The 20,753-nt window shown below is 42.7% G+C and overlaps 1 pseudogene across 1 annotated transcript; it reads right to left on the bottom strand.

The window, feature by feature from the left end:
* Nucleotides 1-1,069: 1,069 nt before the first annotated feature.
* On the bottom strand, nt 1,070-2,273 carry LOC308244407 (protein tyrosine phosphatase type IVA 1-like; annotated as a pseudogene). The gene is made up of 2 exons: nt 2,036-2,273; nt 1,070-1,336 (listed from the first exon to the last, which is right to left on the bottom strand). The product of its transcript is annotated as a protein tyrosine phosphatase type IVA 1-like (transcript).
* Between the last annotated feature and the right edge of the window lie 18,480 nt (nt 2,274-20,753).

Here is a 20,753-nt window from a genome sequence, read left to right as displayed (position 1 = left end):
CCAAATATTATGTTATCACAGCTCAATGGCATATAAATATTAAATATGTGCTCAATTCATTAGCAAAATTCACTTTTTTTTTATTTGCAAGGGAGGGTAGGAAGGGAAAAAAATTTCAGTTCAAACAAAAATAAGTTGGTAAGCAACTTCAGAAAGTATTAAAAAATACCAGAGTTTCAGAATTGTTATGATTAAGAATTGTTTTAGCTACAATAATAAAGCACCTCCATCTTTAAAAATATTTGTTATATTAAAGAACATATTCTATATGTTCTGCACAAGACAAAGGCAACATTTTACTAAAAATGCTTTATAGCTCCCTCCCATTCTTTTCTCAGGGCCTCCCTGTAAGTTGCACCCCAAGTGCAAACATTAAAACCATATGGCTTTTTGTCTGGAGACATTAAAGACATGTGCTTCTGTACAATGCAGATTTTCAAAATAGAGGCTTTCCATAACAGCACAAAATGAGATTTATAGAAAGACATTAAGTAATCTCTGAGACTTGATGTGAAAAAAAAGTTGAGCAAACCTGATGTATGCTTGCATGAATGTGGGAGATGGGAACATGCAGTGAGCAGGCAAATAACCATATCAGCCCTACTTTCTATGTTTGAAATGACTGACGGGCTAAACCACATAAGGTCCAGAGTGTTGAGAGTTCCTGGGATTTTAGTTCTGTATGATACTAAAAATATACAAGTATTATGCTGGGTATTTTGGCATCTAATCTTTCTAAATTTCTTATATATTGATAAGATTCTGGCATTGGAATAGACTAACTCAATACCGCATGATTTCAGGAAAAGTCAGTTGGTACAAATGATAAGCACATTTTAAATGCTGAACAGTAAGAATCTTCTGTTAAGTGTCAAAATAGGTGAATCGTAACCCAAACATAGAGGTTGCAATTCTGTCAAACTCGTGGCCTGGTAAAACTGCTTTTCAGTACTCCTATGGGCGCTTCATTAGATTTATTCACCAAGTCAACATGTTGGCTAATATGTATGACAAATTAGATCCTGTCTCAAGTTCCACTTCCAAGGCAATGGTATCAGGCACCCTTGTTTTATTGAACGCAACACTTGTTTCTATGACCGTTGGAGTCTTTGAAGTGCAGCCACTTTTTAAGACAATACTTCTCCAAACACAAAAGTTGCTTGCTGTTAAAAGCTCCCTGCCGCTTTTGTCTTATGAACTGTACTGCCTCTCATATTTCATTCCACCTTTGATTAATGCCAGGGCAACAAGCACTGGAGCTCTCCCAAGGCCTGCAACACAACGAACAGCAATACAACAACCAGGTTCTTCATGAAACTTAATTTTTTTAAAATATGTTTTTATAGAAGGTTGTGGTTCAATTCTCGGTCAGGGCACATGCCTGGATTGTGGGCTAGGTCCCCAATAGGAGACAGCCAATCAATGTTTTCCTATCATCAATGTCTCTCTCTCTCTCTCTCTCTCTCTCTCCCCCTCTTACTTCCTCTCTGAAATCAATAAAAATATATTAAAAATAAATACAATGAAATGATAAAAAATATGTTTTTAATGATATTTTTAGAAAGAGAGTGAAAGAGAGAGAGAGATAGAAACATAGATGATAGGGCCCTAACTGGTTTGGCTCAGTGGATAAAGCATTGGACTGTGGACTGAAAGGTCCCAGGTTCGATTCCAATCAAGGGCATGTACCTTGGTTGGGGGCACATCCCCAGTAGGAGGTGTGCAGGAGGCAGCTGATCGATGTTTCTCTCTCATCAATGTTTCTAACTCTCTATCCTTCTCCCTTCCTCTCTGTAAAATCAATAATATATATATATATATATATATATATATATATATATATATATTAAAAAAACACATAGATGATAGGAAAACATTGATCGGCTGCCTCCTGCACACCCCCTATTGGGGATCTAGCCCACAATCCAGGCATGTGCCCTGACCGAGAATCGAACCACGGCCTCTTAGTTCATGGGTTGATGGTTCAACCACTGAGCAACACCAGCTGGTACAAAACTTAATTATAAGACTTTACCAGCTATCAGCAGTCTGATTGGTTGGTGGTGCGCCATCATCAAAAGGCCAGTCAAGAACACAGATGCCTTCTTTCTCCACAGGGTAGTATCCTAAGTTGCTTCACATATTCTCACTATTGTGGTAACTCTGTACTTAAGTTCCTCTATAAAATTGTTTAAGGTCGCATTGGTTGGATTGTGTGTAATAAAAAATCTCATGTTCTTGTACTTGATTTCCATAGGAGTTGGACAGTTCATTCTAACCTTGTTAATTTAGTTACAAAACACTCAATAGGGTTATGAAACAATTTAAAAATTAAGTACATAAATGATGCGAAGAAATGGAGTCTACCTCAATATGCTCCACTTGAAATTCTCAGTGCTGTGGGTATGAAGTTCGGAGTAATGGGAAATGAAATGAATCTCCCAACGAGAAGCAGCAATTCTTCAATCCAATAACACTTGTTTCATATATAACAAGTATATTCCAAGTAATAATACTAGTTTCTGGAGGCAAAAAGGAGTCAACCTCTTTATATACTGAACAAATATGGCTTGATAAACCAGCCATAAAAGAAAGCACTGGCCTGGCACATCCACTAGGAATTAAAAAGAAACACAGGATGTTGTGATACAACTAGACAGTAGAATAAATGAAAATTAAGCAATGGAGCTAAAAGAGAATGCAGTCAAGAGGTTAATGAGGGGGAAAGGAGGACATAATACTTTCAACAATAAAGATTTTTTTAAAAAGCAGAGAAAGTAAAAAAAAAAAAAAAGAATGCAGTCTACAATTTTGCCAAATGTTTGCAGCTCTCATGTAATAAAATTCTGGAAAGATACTTTTAAATAAATTCAGCAGAAATGACACAGACTTTGACTCCACCATTGTCCCTCCCCTTGTTCTCTGAAGATATTATTGCCACAATAATTACAGTTACCCCCAAGTAACATCATATAGCAGAATCTAGTCACGCACAGGAATTCCAGACATTGTGACTGTGAATGCTAATCCCTCTGTGGTCACACCACCATTGACTGACCTTGGGCAGGGCACCTAACTTCAGCTACCTGTCTCAGATACCTCACCAACAAAAACCCCCAGGAATTTACAGGACAAATTTCCAACTCCTTACATGCACAAGCTGCCCTCCAAATGCCTTTACAATGCTTAACGTGGGATCACCCAGGACAAATCATGAAATTAGTATTGTTCCTAGAATAATTCTGTCATGATGTGTTCTGACCACCAACATAGAAACCTATGTCTTTCTATTCAAATCATAACCATCTTTTAAAATATATTTTTATTGAGTTCAGAAAGGGAAGGAGAGGGAGATTTAGGAACATCAATAATGAGAGAGAATCATTGATCAGTTGCCTCATGCACGGCCCCCTGCTGGGGATCAAGTCCACAACCTGGGCATGTGCCCTTGACTGGAATCAAACTGGGGACCCTTCAGTCCACAGCCCAGCACTCTATCCACTGAGCCAAACCGGCTAGGGTATAACCATCTTTTTTAAAAAATGTATTTTTATTGATTTCAGAGAGGAAGGGAGTGGGATAGATAAATAGAAACATCAATGATGAGAGAGAATCATTGATCGGCTGCCTGCTGCATGCCACCTACTGGGGATCAAGCCTGCAACCCAGGCATGTGCCCTTGGCCAGAATCAAACCTGGGACACTTCAGTCCGCAGGCCAATGCTCTATCCACTGAACCAAACCGGCTAGGGCAAAAAGGCTGAAAATTTTGTCAAATTTGTGAAAAAGTCAAGGCTAGAAAGGAGATCTGATATACATGGAACCACATGATTCCAATAATAAATAAATAGTGGAAACCAGGGACAATTACTGCAAACTTCCAGCAAATATTTTTGAGATGTGTCTTATAATAGGATTGGCACTATAATTCCTGTCCTAAATTTAATAGGCAAGAAAGACCAATATTTCTGTTAATAATAATAACAAAATAATGATAGCTGCCATTTGTTATGCAAACATTATGCTTTAGGCACTATGCTAAGAACATTACATGCCATGCCCATTAGAATGCTTTCAGTTGCAAGTAGGAGAACTTAATTAAAACAGGCTTAAACATTAGGGGTCTCCTATCTTATAACCATTGGTGAGGAGCGGGTGGTCCCAGAGTTGGTTGATTGAGCAGCATAACAACATCATAGAGGACCCATCCTTCAACTCTGCCATTCCAAACACGTGGGCAGCATCTCCCTTGGTGTTTGCACAATGGCTGCAGTGATTCCAGGTGCCACACAGAGACTTCAGCACTTCCTACATGTCTCTTTCTATTGGTTGGGGAAATCCTACCCAGAAGGTCCCTATAGGTTTTCCTCATATCCCATTGTCCAGGATCAATTCACTTACCCATACATAAACCAATCGCAAGTCACCCCTGGCTCACCTTCCTTGAACACATGGAATGGTAACCACCCCACCCAAACAAAACTAGGCTCCACAGGAAGGATGGGCTAGGAAATGGCAATTGAGGAGATAAGCAACAGTGTCTACTACACATATATTATCATTTTAGTAAGCCATCCTCTAAAGAGTTATTATCCTCATTTTATAGATGAGAAGTCAAGTAAATTGCCTACAGTCACACAGCTTGAAGTTGGGAAATCCTGTATTCTTTATTACCATATTGATAATTCTGAAATTTCAGTGTATGTAAGAAACATCAGGAGAACATCATTCTTTATTTTTTTAATAAACAATCTCACTTAATTTGGATGCAAGTGGTCTACAAACAGCATTTCATGAGATAGTATAGGGTTAGCTATTATTTGGGCAGAAGTCTGATTTAATAAAAAAACACAAACACCCTGATTTCCTGAAGACACAGGCCCACCATCTCCAAAAGCCATCTTTCTTACCCACAGTCAAGGAATAGCACATTGCATTATCTCTATAGTCTACACAGTCAAGCCTTATAGTGTATAGTGCCCAGGTCTGGCTCCCTTTTATTTAAGAAGACTATAGATAAAAGATTCAGATGAGGGGAATGAGTTCAAGAGGAATCTAAATAGGTCTTCTAAGTAACATTGTAGAATTTGGAAAAATTTAGGGTAGAAAATAGTCAACTCTTTGGGGTAGAAAAGGGGGAGTGGGTGGAGCCATCATAAATTTTCATATATTGCCTAAGCTGTCACATGTAATTGATGCTCAGAGGGAGAATCTATGATCAGAAATTATGAGGAGGCTCATTTTGCTTTATTACAAGGAAGAATAGCCTAATAGTTAACATTGCGCAGCAATGAAAAGGGCACTCTGCCTCACAAAGCATTCTTAATGCACTCACGCAGAGGCTGGTGGACTACGTCTGCCACCAGTATTGTAAAAGGGATTCCTCAATTGAAAGGCAGGCTCTGCAGATGACTTGTAAGATATGCTGTGATTCTCCAATCACATCCTCTGCATATGGACTTGTGTTAGTTTTTACCATGGTCATTTCTGCTGAATACCTTGGAGTGCAATTTAATTTCTAATTTCATTTTATTACTATGATTAACATATAAATATTTCATTAACACAATATATTAAGAGTAATATCATAATCTATATCTTAATCTTATCTAATAAAGAGGGAATATGCTAATTGACCATCACACCCACACAAAGATGATGGTGCCCACAGCCAATAAGGAGGGAATATGCTAATTGACTGCCATGCCCTCAAAGATGGTGGCGCCCACAGCCACAAGATGGCGGTGTCCAGTCCCCTCAGCCCCGCTGGGGTGGCGGGCGCTCAGCACGGCCGGGCCCACTCCCAGGCGGGTCTGGCCGCTCCACATGCCTGCCTCTGGAGTCCCCCAGTTCCCTCAGCACCCCAGCCACCCAGGGCCGGCCCGAGGCACAGGTAAGCCTTGGATGGTGGCTGCCCAGCTGCCCAGGGCTGCTCGAGGCTCGGGTAACCAAGGCCGGCCAAGACTTGTGCTGCTGGCAGTGGCAGCAGCAGAGGTGTGATGGGGGCGTTGCCTTCCTGATCACCGGGTCGCCTGCTGCCCCTGAGGGCTCCCAAACTGTGAGAGGGGGCAGGCTGGGCTGAGGGATCCCCTTTCCAGTGTATGAATTTTCATGTACCGGGCCTCTAATATAATATAATTTCTATTTTAATTTCAAAATGTCTTATTTTCTCAAGTTGATAGGACATGTCTGACTCTTCTTAGTGTCTCTGTGGCACTAACTCATAATCATGCCCACCACAGGTATATACTACACCAGTGGTCAGCAAACTCATTAGTCAACAGAGCGGCAAACCGCGGCTCACAAGCCGCATGTGGCTCGCGAGCCACAGTTTGCCAACCACTGTACTACACAGTTCATAAATAAAAAAGTAGGGCCAAAGATGGTGGGTAAACACACCCAAATGATAACACAGCACAAGGTGACTTTTAGTACTTCTGCCCTGCTTACTACCATTCTTCCCTTTCTGGGACCTACACGGGGTGTCTATATTTGCAATATGTACTCTCCTCTCTCCTCTCAGGCCATCAATGATTGGGCCAGAAGTTAACACATGATTCAAGCTGAGCCAAGGAGATTGGCACTAAGATTTTAAGACAGTCTCTTTGGGTACCTGTATTTATAACATGTGAACTCAGAAGCATTGTCTACTGAAAAATGATGAAGCAGATGAGAGAAAAAGAGTGAGTCCCTTGACTTTCCAACTCCTGGATCCCAAATGCCTACTGAGGTTCAGGTACAAATGTGCATTGGTCTCTGTGAGAAATATTGTCTTTATAAAAAGTCTTCCTGCCTCCTCTCTTCTCCCTTCCACCCTTCTATTCTTCTTTCCTTCTTTTCTTTTAAATCTGATGAAAGCTGGCTTTAATTGGTTTCAATTCATTTCAACCAGAATTGAATATAAATAAATGTGTCTCTGGGTTTGCTGTGGACCAATGAAAATACTTTCTTGGCAGCTCCAAGAAAGCTAGGTCTGTAGAGATCTTATGTGAAGAGAGAGGACCTAGCCCTCTGCATGGTGCCAGATATTTTAGAGGGTGTGAGACTAGAGCTACTGCAAGCTGATTTTCTTACCACCTCAACCTCTAGCCTGCAGGGGCATCAACACACCTTTGAAGACTCCACCGACAGACCACAGGTATCTTTCTAACAAAGATCTCTCAGAAGGAACTAGGAGATAGAAACTAACCTAGTACGATGAGGCAACACCAGCTCGAATAACCGGGGGAATATCTGGGGTAACTACAACCCCCTTATGCTGCAAAGAGTTTCTCCATACAACATTTTGGGTCTAGGACAAATGCAAGCTACAAACTGCCTTTCAAAATCACATTTATCAGTGAGTATTCACACAACCTTTGAACTTCAATTTTGTGACAAAATCGTTTCCCAGTATGCATGTGTTTTTGTCACTTTGTACCTTCTGGCTGTCAAGCAGAGCATGTTGACTGGCACTTTGACATGCTTACTGCAAAACAGTGCCTGACCAAACCCAAGTGACACTTTTCCAAAACTGCCAATTTTAATCTTAGGTAAAGAGCAGGGGAGGGGCAGGTGGAGATGGATAATAATAGAGTAGGCAGGGAAATTATTGTGAATTTTATGTTTTTCTCTCTTGCAACTAAAATATGTTGTATGTTGGACAAAGTTGGCAAAATATTAACACAGGGGTGCTAAGAAAAAACTGTTTCTTCCCCACTTCCCCATTCCTTAGAGTTCCAACTACCACACTCTGCCTAAAATACTCAGAAGACCCTCTCCTATTGGTCCTTTCATCCTCCTACTGCTTTTTGATCCTTTTGTTTTCCACAAGCATAACTTCCACCTGTGTTGAGTTTCTTCCACTTCTTTTAGAAAAAAAAAAAAAATCATGGTTGAGTGATTCTCAGACATAGAATATCTTCCTGATGAGCATGGTATCCTATCTAATAAAAGAGTAATATGCAAATTAACCATCACTCTGCTACACCCACAAGCCATGCCCACCAGCCAATCAGGAGCAAATATGCAAATAAAGCCAACTAAGATGGCTATGGCCACAGAGAGCAGAAGGAAGGCTTGGGTTTCCCCTGGCCAGCTCAGGCCTCCACTCAATGCTACAAAGTTTCAATTATAGAAGATAAATAAATCCCAACAGAAATGGCAGCAGCCACGGAGCTGGAGAGAGCAGGAGGCTAGGGTTGCCACCGGCGATAGAGGAAGCCAAGCTTCTGCAGCCCTGGCCTGCTTTGGCCTCCGCTTAAGGCTACAAAGTTTCAATTATAGAAGATACATAAATTCCAACAGAAATGGCTGCCACCACGGAGCAAGCAGAAGGCTTGGCTCCGCTCCAGGCTACAAAGTTTCAATTATAGAAGATAAATAAACCCCAGATACCAGGGCCTTCGCTTGGGTCACCGGGGGCGTGGCCAGCCTGCAAACCACCACAGGCCCCTCACCCAGGCCACCCCACGCCCCAAGGGAACCCCCACCCTGATCCAGGACACCCTTCAGGGCAAACCAGCTGGCCCCCACCAGTGCACCAGGCCTCTATCCTACCTAATAAAAAAGTAATATGCAGATTGACCATCACTCCAACACACAAGATGGCTGCCCCAATGTGGTCAAAGATCCTGCCCCTATGTGGACACAAGGTGGCCACCACAAGATGGCCAGCAGGGGAAGGCAGTTGGGAGGGACCAGGCCTCCAAGAGAGGGCAGTTAGGGGCAATCAAGCCTGCAGAGGAGGGCAGTTATGGGGGACCCAGGCCTGCAGGGGAGAGCAGTTAGGGGGAAACAGGCTGGCAGGGGAGCAGTTAGGCATCAATCAGGCTGTCAGGGGAGTGGTTAGGGGGTGATCAGGCTGGCAGGCAGAAGCGGTTAGGGACAATCAGGAAGGCAGGCAGGCGAGCAGTTGGGAGCCAGCAGTCCTGGATTGTGAGAGGGATGTCCGACTGCCCATATAGGCCCAATCCCACCAGGATCGGGCTTAAACGGGCAGTTGGACATCCCTCAAGGGGTCCCACATTGGAGAGTGTGCAGGCTGGGCTGAGGAACAACCCCCACCCTGTGCACAAATTTCGTGCACCGGGCCTCTAGTAAGCAATAAAAACCTACAGTCCCTGAACTAAAACAGTAGAATAATGGAAGCCAACTCAATGTCTTACTCCAAATCTAAACAGAAATGTTATTTGGTAAAAAGCACCTACCCAGGCTTGTAACCAGTTTAGCATCCACAAGGCAGTAAAGAGGAATTCTATCTAATAGAAGAGTAATATGCAAATTGACCATCACTCCAACACACAAGATGGCTGCCCCCATGTGGTCAAAGATGGCTGCCCCCATGTGGATACAAGATAGCCACCACAAGATGGCCAGCAGGGGAGGACAGTTGGGAGGGACCAGGCCTCCAAGGGAGGGCAGTTGGGGGGGACCAGGCCTGCAGGGGAGGGCAGTTGGGGTGACCAGGCCTGCAGGGGAGGGCAGTTAGGGGCGACCAGGCCTGCAGGGGAGGGCAGTTGGGGCAACCAGGCCTGCAGAGAGGGCAGTTAGGGGTGACCAGGCCAGCAGGGGAGGGCAGTTGGGGGCAACCAGGCCTGCAGGGGAGGACAGTTAGGGGCAATCGGACCGGCAGGGGAGCAGTTAGGCATTGATCAGGCTGGCAGGGGAGTGGTTAGGGGGTGATCAGGCTTGCAGGGAGGTGAACGGTTGGGAGCCAGCAGTCCTGGATTATGAGAGGGATTTCCGACTGCCCGTTTAGGCCCGATCCCACCAGCATTGGGCCTAAACACGCAGTCGAACATCCCTCAAGGGGTCCCAGATTGGAGAGGGTGCAGGCTGGGCTGAGGGACACCCCCTACCCCCGTGCACGAATTTCGTGCACCGAGCCTCTAGTCTATATAATAAAGAGGTAATATGCTAATTGGTCCTAAGGGTGTCACAGTCATGACCAGGCTGAGTGTGCACAGGAACTGGTGGGCAGGGACAGGGGCAGGGACTTGCGCCACCAGGACATGAGGCTGCCACAGGGGCGGCCCCCCTGGTGGAGGCGTGTGCAGGCCCAAGGTGCTGCCCAGCCCAGAGGGGGGCATCAGGATGGGGGTGGGGCTTCAGCGGAGGGCTCTCAGCATTCCTGTGCCAGGGTCTGAAGGTGCAGAGAGGAAGGGAGAGCACATAGGCAGTTAGGGGGATCAGGCCAGGAGGGGAGAGTAGATAGGCAGTTAGGGGGATAAGGCCAGGAGTGGAGTGCAGATAGGCAGTTAGGGGGATAAGGCCAGGAGTGGAGTGCAGATAGGCAGTTAGGGGAATCAGACAAAGAGGGGAGAGCAGTTAGGGAGATCAGGCTAGCAGGGGAGCAGTTAGGGGCATCAGGCAGGCAGGAGAGCAGTTAGGGGTATCAGGCAGGCAGGTGAGTGCTTAGGAGCCAATGGTTCTGGATTGTGAGAGGGATCCCAGATTGGAGAGGGTGCCGGCCAGGCTGAGGGACACCCCCCCACACACAAGAATTTCATGCACTGGGTCACTAGTGTATATATATAAAAAACCAATGTCCGTGATGACCAGAACGATCAAACAACTGTCACCATGCAGTGCATTGAGCACGTCTAGGTCCTTCCCCCTGGCCCGCGAGTAGCAGCTTTCACGGCTGCAAGTGCCAGGGCTCAGGCAGCCATGGGCTCCAGCAGTCGTGAGCCCTAGCAGCTGTGAGGCCGGGGACTCAGGCAGCCCTGAGCCTCAGCGGCTGCGAGGCCTGGGCCTCAGTCCTCACAGCCACAACCACAGCCTCCAGCAGTGGCAGCAGCAGCAGTGGGGTGATGGGGACAGCGTCTTCCCCTGATCGGCCTGGTTGCCTCCTGCAGAGGGAGGCCAGACTGCGCCTTATGCCCGTTCCCCATGGGGAGCGGGCCTAAGTTGTCAGTAGGACATCCCCTGAGGGCTCCCGGACTGTGAGAGGTGGCAGGCTGTGCTGAGGGATTTTCATGCACTGAGCCTTTAGTAATTCTATAAGAATCAGGACAGTCATCATAAGAGACATCGACAACTTTCCCTTGGCAAATAACAAAACAAATAAAAATTACCCCATGTGTTCCTTGATGCTTGAAATTTCTTTGATAGGAATTAAATATTTCAGGGAAAGTTACTATGTTTTTTTAAATATATTTTTTATTGATTTCAGAGAGGAAAAGAGAGATAGAAATATCAATGATGAGAGAGAATAATTGAGCCTATAACTCAGGTATGTGCCCTTGATTGGAATTGAACCCGGGACCTTTCAGTCTTCGGGCCAATGCTCTATCCACTGAGCCAAACCAGCTAGGGCAGAAAGCCACTATCTAATAGCAAAATTTCTCAAAAAAATGCATACTCTTTGACCTCACAATTCAACTTCCAGGAACTTATTCCTAATATTTAATCAGAATGTATTCCTAATATAATCAGAAATGTATACAAAGGTATATGTATTTCAAACTTCATTATAGCTTTAAAATACATTTATAATGTAAATTTTCAAACATATACAAATGTAAGAATAATATAATGACTCACCATGTATCCACTATCCAACTTTGTTTATCAGCATTTTGTCCAGGTTTTTTTATTTATTTACCTCATCATTATTTCTGCTAAAATATTTTAAAGCAAATACCAGCTATCCTGTCATTTGACTCTGAAATACATTGGTTTGATCATTTAAAAAAAGAATTTTAAAAATTAACATTACCCTCTTATCATTCTTTTACCATCCAAGTTAGCAATAATTTTTAATATCATCTAATACCCCTTCATGTATAATTTCAAAATGTGAAAAATTACTTTTATTTAAATCTTTATTGTTCAGATTATTACAGTGGTTCCTCTCCCCCCCCCCCCATTGCTCCCCTCCACCCGGTTCCCACCCCACCCCATCCCATGCCCTTACCCACCCACCCACTCTCCTCACCCATAGGTGTATGATTTTTGTCCAGTCTCTTCCCGCACCCCCCACACCCTTTTCCCCCCAAGGCTTGTCAGTCCACTTCCTTTCTATGCCCCTGATTCTATTATATTCACCAGTTTATTCTGTTCATTAGATTTTTAATTCACTTGATTTTTTAGATTCACTTGATAGATATGTATTTGTTGTTCATAATTTTTATCTTTACCTTTTTCTCCTTCCTCTTCTTAAAGAATACCTTTCAGCATTTCATATACTACTGGTTTGGTGGTGATGAACTCCTTTAGCTTTTTCTTATCTGTGAAGCTCTTTATCTGCCCTTCAATTCTGAATGATAGCTTTGCTGGGTAGAGTAATCTTGGTTGTAGGTTCTTGCTATTCATCACTTTGAATATTTCTTGCCACTCCCGTCTGGCCTGCATAGTTTCTGTTGAGAAATCAGCTGACAGTCATATGGGTGCTCCCTTGTAGGTAACTAAATGTGTTTCTCTTGCTGCTTTTAATATTCTCTCTTTGTCTTTTGCTCTTGGCATTTTAATTATGATGTGTCTTGGTGTGGTCCTCTTTGGATTCCTTTTGTTTGGGGTTCTCTGCACTTCCTGAACTTGTAAGTCTATTTCTTTCAGCAGGAAGAGAAAGTTTTCTGTCATTTTTTCTTCTAATAGGTTTTCAATATTTTGCTCTCTCTCTTCTTCTGGCACCCCCATAATTCTGATGTTGGTACACTTGAAGTTGTCCCAGAGGCTCCTTACACTATCTTCATATTTTTTTGATTTTTTTTTTGCTTTTTGCTTTTCCAGTTGGGTGTTTTTTGCTTCTTTGTATTTCAAATCTTTGACTTGATTCTTGCAATCCTCTAGTCTGCTGTTAGATCTCTGTATAATACTTTTTATTTCAGTCAGTGTATGTTTAATTTCTAGTTGGTCCTTTTTCATATCTTCCAGGGTCTTACTAAATTTATAGGCCTTTTCTAGAAAATTCTTGAAAAACCTTATAACCGTGGTTTTGAACTCTATATCCAGTCATTTGCTTTCCTCCATTTCTTTCATTTGTGACCTGTTTCTTTGTCTCCGCATTTTGGTTGCTTCCCTGAGTTGATAGAGTGGCTTTGTATGCTAGGTGTTCTATAGGGCCCAGTGTCTCAGCCTCCCCAGTTACCTGAGGTGGACACTCTTGGTGCACCCCTTTGTGGGCTATGTGCACAGTCTTGTTGTAGTTAAGCCTTGATTGTTGTTGGTATCACTGGGAGGAATTGACCTCCAGGCCAATTGGCTGTGAGGATCAGCTGCATGTATGCTGAGAGAACTTCTGTGCTGGAGACACCCTTATGAGGCAAGACTTGCTTCAGTGGGGCTTTGGTGCTCACTGAATCTGCCCCCTGAGTGTGTACCTTATGTATCTGAGGAGTTGTAATCTGGATGGTCCTACTCTGACCCCTGGGTACACTGGCTCTTGGATCTCCAAGGAGGTGCTAATTTAGCCTCTGCCTGAGGCCACCCGCAAGAGCTACAGAGAGATCTGCAGATTCCTCTTCTTTGTTTGGGTTTTGGAAGTGCCCAGATGAGGCCCAGCTGTGAAGCAATGCAAGCTGCTATGGGGCCTTGGGTCTTCTTTTGGATGTTCTGGGTCTCTCTGACTCAGCTGCAGTTTGTTAGGTAAGTTTAGATTTCAAAGGGCCAGGCCATTCATATGCAAAAGCCTCTGCACATAGCTTGGATGGGGCGGAGTCTCAGGGCAGAGCAAACAGCAATGGCTTCCCATCAGCCCTGCCCTAAGAGGCCCCCTGGTCTCAGTGTCCCTTGGTAATCACTGCAAGTACCTCTGAGAGAAAGCCGCCCTCCAGTTCCGCCTGCTGCCAGACAGTCCAGTTTCTCCCCGTCTGAGTCTGGGTCCCCAGAGTCTCGCCCGGAACTGGAGTTCAGAGCAGTCAGGAGCTTGTGTCTCCCTCCCACTTGAAAAAGACAGCTGCTTACTCAGTTGCCAGCCCTCTTCTTGCGCCCGTGCCTCTGTACCTCTGCCTTCTGCACCTTCTCTGAGTCTCAGTGTGCTTTTCTCTTTCCTTCTAGTTGTAGAATTTCCACTCAACCAGTCTTCCTGTGGTTCTGGATGATGTCCGTTTTGTCTTTTAGTTGTAGTTTTAAAGTTGTTGTGCAAGGTGGCAAGTTCAGTTGTTTACCTATGCCGCCATCTTGGTTTCTCTGAAAAATTACTTTTATAATTTATTTAAATTTGGATCCAAAAAGTTTCATATATTGGATATCATTGTTATTTCTCTTAAGTCTCTGTAATCTATAATAATTTCTTCACTTTTTATTATGCTACTTATTTGTTTAAAAAAAAATCAGGTCAGGTTGACCTGCAGAATTTCTCATATTCTGGATTTGGCTTATTGTATTTTTCTTCTGTCATTTAATATGTTCCTCTATCCCCTGTAAACTGGTATTTAGAGCTAAAGTCTTGATGGGATCTGGGTTCTTTTAGGGAAGAGGCAAGAATGCTTTATAACTGGCACTTTGTGCTTCATATTAAATCACATCAAATACACTTAAAGCCTGTTTGCTTCACTTTAGTGATGTTTACATTGCTTAGTGGATTCAAGTGTTCTCAGTCTAGTTCCTAGATTTTACATTTTCTCATCAATTTTTCACCTAGTGGTTTTAGCAATGATTTGACAATCATTGCCTAGATCTATTATTTTACTAGAAATTTAAAATGGTGATAATGTAATTTTATAATACCTAATTGTTTTATTAGATCTGTTTCTTCTATAATGAAGCAGATTTTGTCCACCACCCTGCCAACCAATGGCCTTATTCTCCTTCCTCTTTTCCTCTTCTGCTATTCTTCCACCTTTTCCCCACCTTTGTTTAAGTCTTAGATCTAGAGTTACATAGAATCAGTGCTCATTATCAGTGTTTTTGCTGCTATTTCCCCCATCATCTCAGGATGGGATCATAAATACCTATATTCTGACTTCTTCATGTTTAAAACTATTTGTCTATAGCCTTGATATTTAAAGGACAGCTGGGATAGATAAGACAGCCTTGTTTTTATTTATTTTCTCTTTTTATTTTGAAGTTAAAATTTACTTTCAATATCATTTTGTATTAGTTTCAGGTATACAGCATAGTGGTTAGATAATCATATACTTTACAATGTGTTCCCCCCATTATTTCCAGTATCTACCTGATACCATACATAGTTACTACAATATTATTGACAATATTCCCTGTGCTGTACTTTACATCCCCATGACTATTTTGTAACTACCAATTTGTCCTTTTTTGTTGTTAATCTTCACCTGAGAATATTTTTCCATGGCTTTTCAGGAAGAGTGGAAGGGAGGGAGGGGAGGAGGGAGAAAGAGAGAGAGAGAAACATGGACTGGTTGCCTATTACATTCGCCCTGACTGGGGCCAGGGAGCAAACCTACAACCCAGGTGAGTGGGTTGATGCTCCAACCACTGAGCACACTGGCCAGGGTCAATTTGTACTTATTAATCCCTTCACCTCTTTCATCCAGTCCCCCAGCCCCTTCCCCTCTGGCAACAACCATTCTGCTCTCTAACACTTGTTTTTAAAAGTGGGGATGAAAATAGTCCAAGAATTCAACAATCAGGGAGTGGTTGAAAATATGGCAAGTTAAAAAGTGAAACCCTGGTCCATGTAGCCATTGTACATGCTACAACCACTGTGGAAAAATAAACAATGATATATAAACCTTGGATGGTCAGATTTGTGTTTTAAAAGTGTAAGGATGGTATGTGCATGTGTGTTCAGCAAAAAGCAAGTCAGACACATGATACAGTTAACAGTGATTTTCTCTAATAGAATTATTGATAATCTTTAGATTCTCCTTTGTGCTTTTTTTTAATTTTTAAAATGTTAGGACTTGTGGGTTTGAAGCGAATACAATATACTTTTTTAAAGCTAAATAAATATCTAAGTTTTAAGGTTTACTTTTAATGTGGTGGTTTAATCAATACCACAAGCCACAGTGTGCTGAAGAAAGAGCAGTGTGATCTAATTAGCAAGCTCAGGTCTTGGTGTCCGGCCTGTGCTAGGTGCTCAATCAATGTTTGCTGGTGATGAAGCTAAAATTAGTCTGCTTTGAGCAGATTCATTCTAGGCAATTCAGTTAACTTTTCTGAGACAAGCTCCCGCCTCCCAGGGTTGAGGAAATGAAGTAGCATACCTGCAAAACTGCCCGCCTTCTGTCTGGCACATAATAGATTCTTCTATCATTCATCCAGGACAGGAAGATAAATTATTAGCACCTTGTTCCTGATAACTAATTGGGATATATTCAGTTTTACTTTTCCTGAAAAATATAAAAACAACATGGACAGATATTCAGTAAAAAGAGCCCGAGCTAGCCTATTAGAGAGTATTACAGAGAAATATGGAGAAGAAGGAAAAGACCAGAGAGACAGAGAGAAAGGCAAGACAAATTGTTTAAAGACCATTAGAATCTATAGTAGTTAGGCCTTCTGCTTGCTTGTAATATGCTTGCTCTAAATTGTTTCTGTGTTATAATAAAAAGAAGTAAATAAATATACACCTACTTCTTTAAGTAATCAGTATAGGATAGTAAAATCATCACTGGTCTTACAACAGCTGCCCCCAGTGGGGCTGACCATGAACAGCACCTGAGCAACTGAATCAGAATTTGAATATGGATTGTTAAGCCTAGAATATTTAAAAACATCTCTTCAAGGGACTATGATGGCTAGTCAGGTTTAGGAACTACTAGTCTATACTTAGGACCACTATCTATCCCACCTACCAGGACAGACCCAGAGTACTTATTACAAGAACCCCTACTCTTACACAAATCTCTCAGCAGAGATGAGTATGATGGGCTCTCCAACCTCTGCCTCACCCTGAAGGCACTCTCAGAAGGATGGCCTTGGACCATTACTTCCATTGTATGACTGAAGACAAGACTTAAAGAAAAACTACCCTTTAAACTTAAATTCACATTAAAATATTAACCAATAGTCAGATTCTCCCTGAGAGTGGAATTTGGTGAGTGAAGAAGACTAAGATATAAACTTAAGTGGGGAAAGAGAATGGGCAACCTGGAACATCTCAAAGACAATTGTTTGTGCTACTTCACTGTTTTGTTCAAGGCAACTGAAAAAGCCAGAAATAAATACAGATTTGACTTTATCTGCTGATTATTTAAGAACTTTGCTCATTTCTTCTTTACCTCTCTTTGGTCCACAGGTTCTAGAAGAGTCAAAATAAGAAAGTCATTTGAAAGTGAGGTAACATTGCACTTCAACTGCTGAGCAACCAATCAATACTCTCCACCAACTTACTGTGTCATCCAACTTATGCTACCTTGTTCTGGTTTAATCCTGATTTGTTACCTATACAATAAGGACATGCAAAGAGAAAGATAATGACTTAAGTGTTCTTAAAAGTAATCCTATCTAATAAAAGAATAATATGCAAATTGACCATCACTCCAACACACAAGATGGCTGGACCCATGCGGTCAAAGATGGCTGCCCCCATGTGAACACAAGATGGCCACCACAAGTTGGCCAGCAGTGGAGGGCAGTTGGGAGGGGCCAGGTCTGGAAGGGAGGGCAGTTGTGGGCAATCAGGCCAGCAGGGAAGGGCAGTTAGGGAGCAGGGGGGACCAGGCCTGCAAGGGAGGGAAGTTGGGGGAGATCAAGCCTGCAGGGAAGGGCAGTTAGGGGTGACCAGGCCTTCAGGGGAAGCCAGTTAGGGGTGACCAGGCCTTCAGGGGAGGGCAGTTAGGGGCAATCAGACTGGCAGGGGAACAGTTAGGCATTGATCAGGCTGGAAGGGGAGTGGTTAGGGGGTGATCAGGCTGGCAGGCAGAAGTGGTTAGGGGCAATCAGGAAGGCAAGCAGGCAAGCAGTTGAGAGCCATCAGTCCTGGATTGTGAGAGGAATGTCCGATTGCCCTATCAGGATCAGGCCTAAACGGGCAGTCGGACATTTCTCGAGAGGTCCCAGATTGGAGAGGGTGCAGGCTGGGCTGAGGGACACCCCCCCCCCCCGTGCATGAATTTCATGCACCAGGCCTCTAGTCATATTATAAAAATGAAAGAGAAAATATTAAGTCACAACCCTCATTATACCGAGTACACTCTGGTCTCTGCATTACATCTGCCATTTCATCCCAAAGGCACTACTTTTCTGCAGACAGCTCTCCTCGACCAGACACTCCAGACATTTTTGTCCTTCCTGTGTTGGCTTTTCCTATTCCTAATGGGGGCCTTGTCAATAGGAAGGAGTAGTTACTTGGCTCTTAAATTAATATTCAAGTGGCCAAAGTTACAAATTTTAAAACCTGATTTTTATTACTTTCAGTCCAAGCTATGACAGTATTTATAAAACTAGTAAAATAAAAATATAGCTTTCAAGTTTTCTCTGACAAGTTTTTAGAAACTCCAGTTGACAAACTAAATTGCTTAATTAGTCCCACTTACAAATTTAATCGATTAAATAGTCTTAATTTTAAACTGCATTTATAAATGTAATATATTGGAATTTATTTTTACATGCCTCCAATGTCTTATATTTTCTTAACTTGCGACAATAACAAGCAAAAAGTTTCCTAGCATTTAAAGGTCTCTTGTTACAATTCTAATCAAATAAATTAAAAATATTGTAAATTGGGTTTTGTTACATATTCCAGTTCTCTTTACAAACTTAATCAACATCTTTTATACATTTCAACTTAAAATCTCAAGATTAAAATGTTACCCATTTTATATTGAAACCGCAAGAAAATCTTCTAGGGTCAGAATGTGCTACATTCTCTTGAAGTAGCAAACATACTGGCCCTTTTTAGAGAAGCTTAATTTGAGTAGATGGAATTCAGCAACCCCTAGCCTAGTCTGGATTCAACTAATCCTTTGCTGCCTGATTGAATTTTGCATTCTTTTCCTACTCTTTTTTTCTAGCTCTGTCCACAAAAGCCCCCATCTGTCTAAAAACCACCAGCCTTTTATTATGTAGTCCAAAATTCATCCTAATCACAGTTACTCCTTAAGGTTGAGGTGTTAAACCCTCAAAATCCCTTTGAAATGCACATATACTAAGTTGGATAGAAATCGCATCGCTGATTTAATCCTCACAACACCACCATCACCGCACACACACAAGAAGAGGCACAATAAGGGAACAAGCTATTATGCAATGAGTCTCAATGTTTTTTAAAAACATTTTTTGTTGATATTTGTTTAGAATGCTCTGTGGAAAGAACACAAGCCTTTTTGTTAGCAGTTTTTGAAAAGCTTGTCTCCAGGGTGGTTACACACTCAAGATATTGCTAGGAGAAACTTTGTTGTATAAAGACAGTTAGAGCTGAAAGGAATTTGATGATCATTTGGTCCAACCTCGTGATGTACAAAAAGAAAAACTAAGCTCCAAAGGGAGGGAAGGAGAGAGGGGGAATTCCTTTGCAGAATATCTTCTATGTTCCTGGCACTGTGCAAGTTAACCTCCAATTGGGATGCATGGAGTGGTGCTTCATAACCCTTTTCCACTCTCTTTCTCCCTCAGACAGATTGCAAATGTTACCATGCAAAGGGTGAACTTACTCAAGTTCACCCCTCTCCTTGCCCTGTATTCTTGTAGAAAACCTGGCCTTCCCTTCCATTGAGTCAGTAGAAGTAATCAGCCATTCACTACTTCAAGTTTCTAGATCAGCCTCACATGTACTTAAATTCTTTGTGAAGAGAAGCCAAATTTTGGTGGACTGAGAGGTAAAAAATAAAAAGATAAGTAAATAGAGACCCTCTCTCTAGAAATTCAGAGAAGGGGAGGGAGCAAGGTTGGACATAAGTGGAGATAAGGGTGCAGGGCCAAGGGAAGGATGGAGAATGGAGAGAGTTGAGCATGTTCATAGGAAACTGGGTAGAGGGCCCAGATACAGAGCAGAAAGGAAATGATTGACAGAGCAGGACCCCAGAGAAAGAGGGTGGGGCACAGGTTGAATCTGAAGAGAAGAGAAGTATTTCATTCTATAAAACAGGAGGAAAGAAGGTGGAGATGGGTGTAAATACTTCTGAGGATGTTAATGAAAGAACTGGTTCAGATGATCACCCTAGGGTCTGGGTTAAATGAAGAGGGGACTATAGAATGGGTGAATGTGAAAGAATCTAGGATCTGAACACCTCCATGGAAGTGAGGGCATAGATTAAATGGAAGGACAATGGAGCTTAAAATGTCAGAATGGGACAGTCCTGGGTGATGACACCACAGGGCAGGGCTGTTAAAAGTCCAGTATGGCAAAGTAGAGGCCAAGTAAAAACACTGGGCTTGAAGGTCAAGATCAGAGGAGCCAGTGAAGCCTAGACTCTGAACTCACCCAGGTTGACAGTTTGCAGAATTTGGGGAAGACAAAGGTCATGAGCCTGCTGCCAAAATCTTTCGTGAATGCACACACTGATTGGCACATGACAGGGATAACATAGGGATGCGATGTGAGCCTCAGAGTCAAAGGTAATTTTATAGGAGAGAGTTGAACAGTGGTCTGGCAACTGGTTTGGAGAGCAAGGGAGACATTAATTCCAACTTCTAGCCTGAGGGGCGGAGGGTATGTGAGAAGGAGCCTCTTTCCTTTGAGAAGGTTACAAGGGAAGCAGGAATCTCAGGGGAGGCTAGGTCTTCATTGACAGAAGAAGACAGAAAAACTTTAGTAGAAATGGTAAGGATATAGGGACTCTGTTTATAATGGAATAGGTTCCAGAGGGCACGGCTGAAAGGTGAGGGAGGGAGACAGGAGATAAAACGCATCCTGGGATGGTATGATGTAATAGAATAAACACTAACAAGGTCTGCATCCAAGGCGG

Source organism: Plecotus auritus (genome assembly GCF_963455305.1).
Source record: "Plecotus auritus genome assembly, chromosome: 3".
NCBI classification, from domain to species: domain Eukaryota; kingdom Metazoa; phylum Chordata; class Mammalia; order Chiroptera; family Vespertilionidae; genus Plecotus; species Plecotus auritus.
This window is presented reverse-complemented; position numbering and strand designations above follow the sequence as displayed.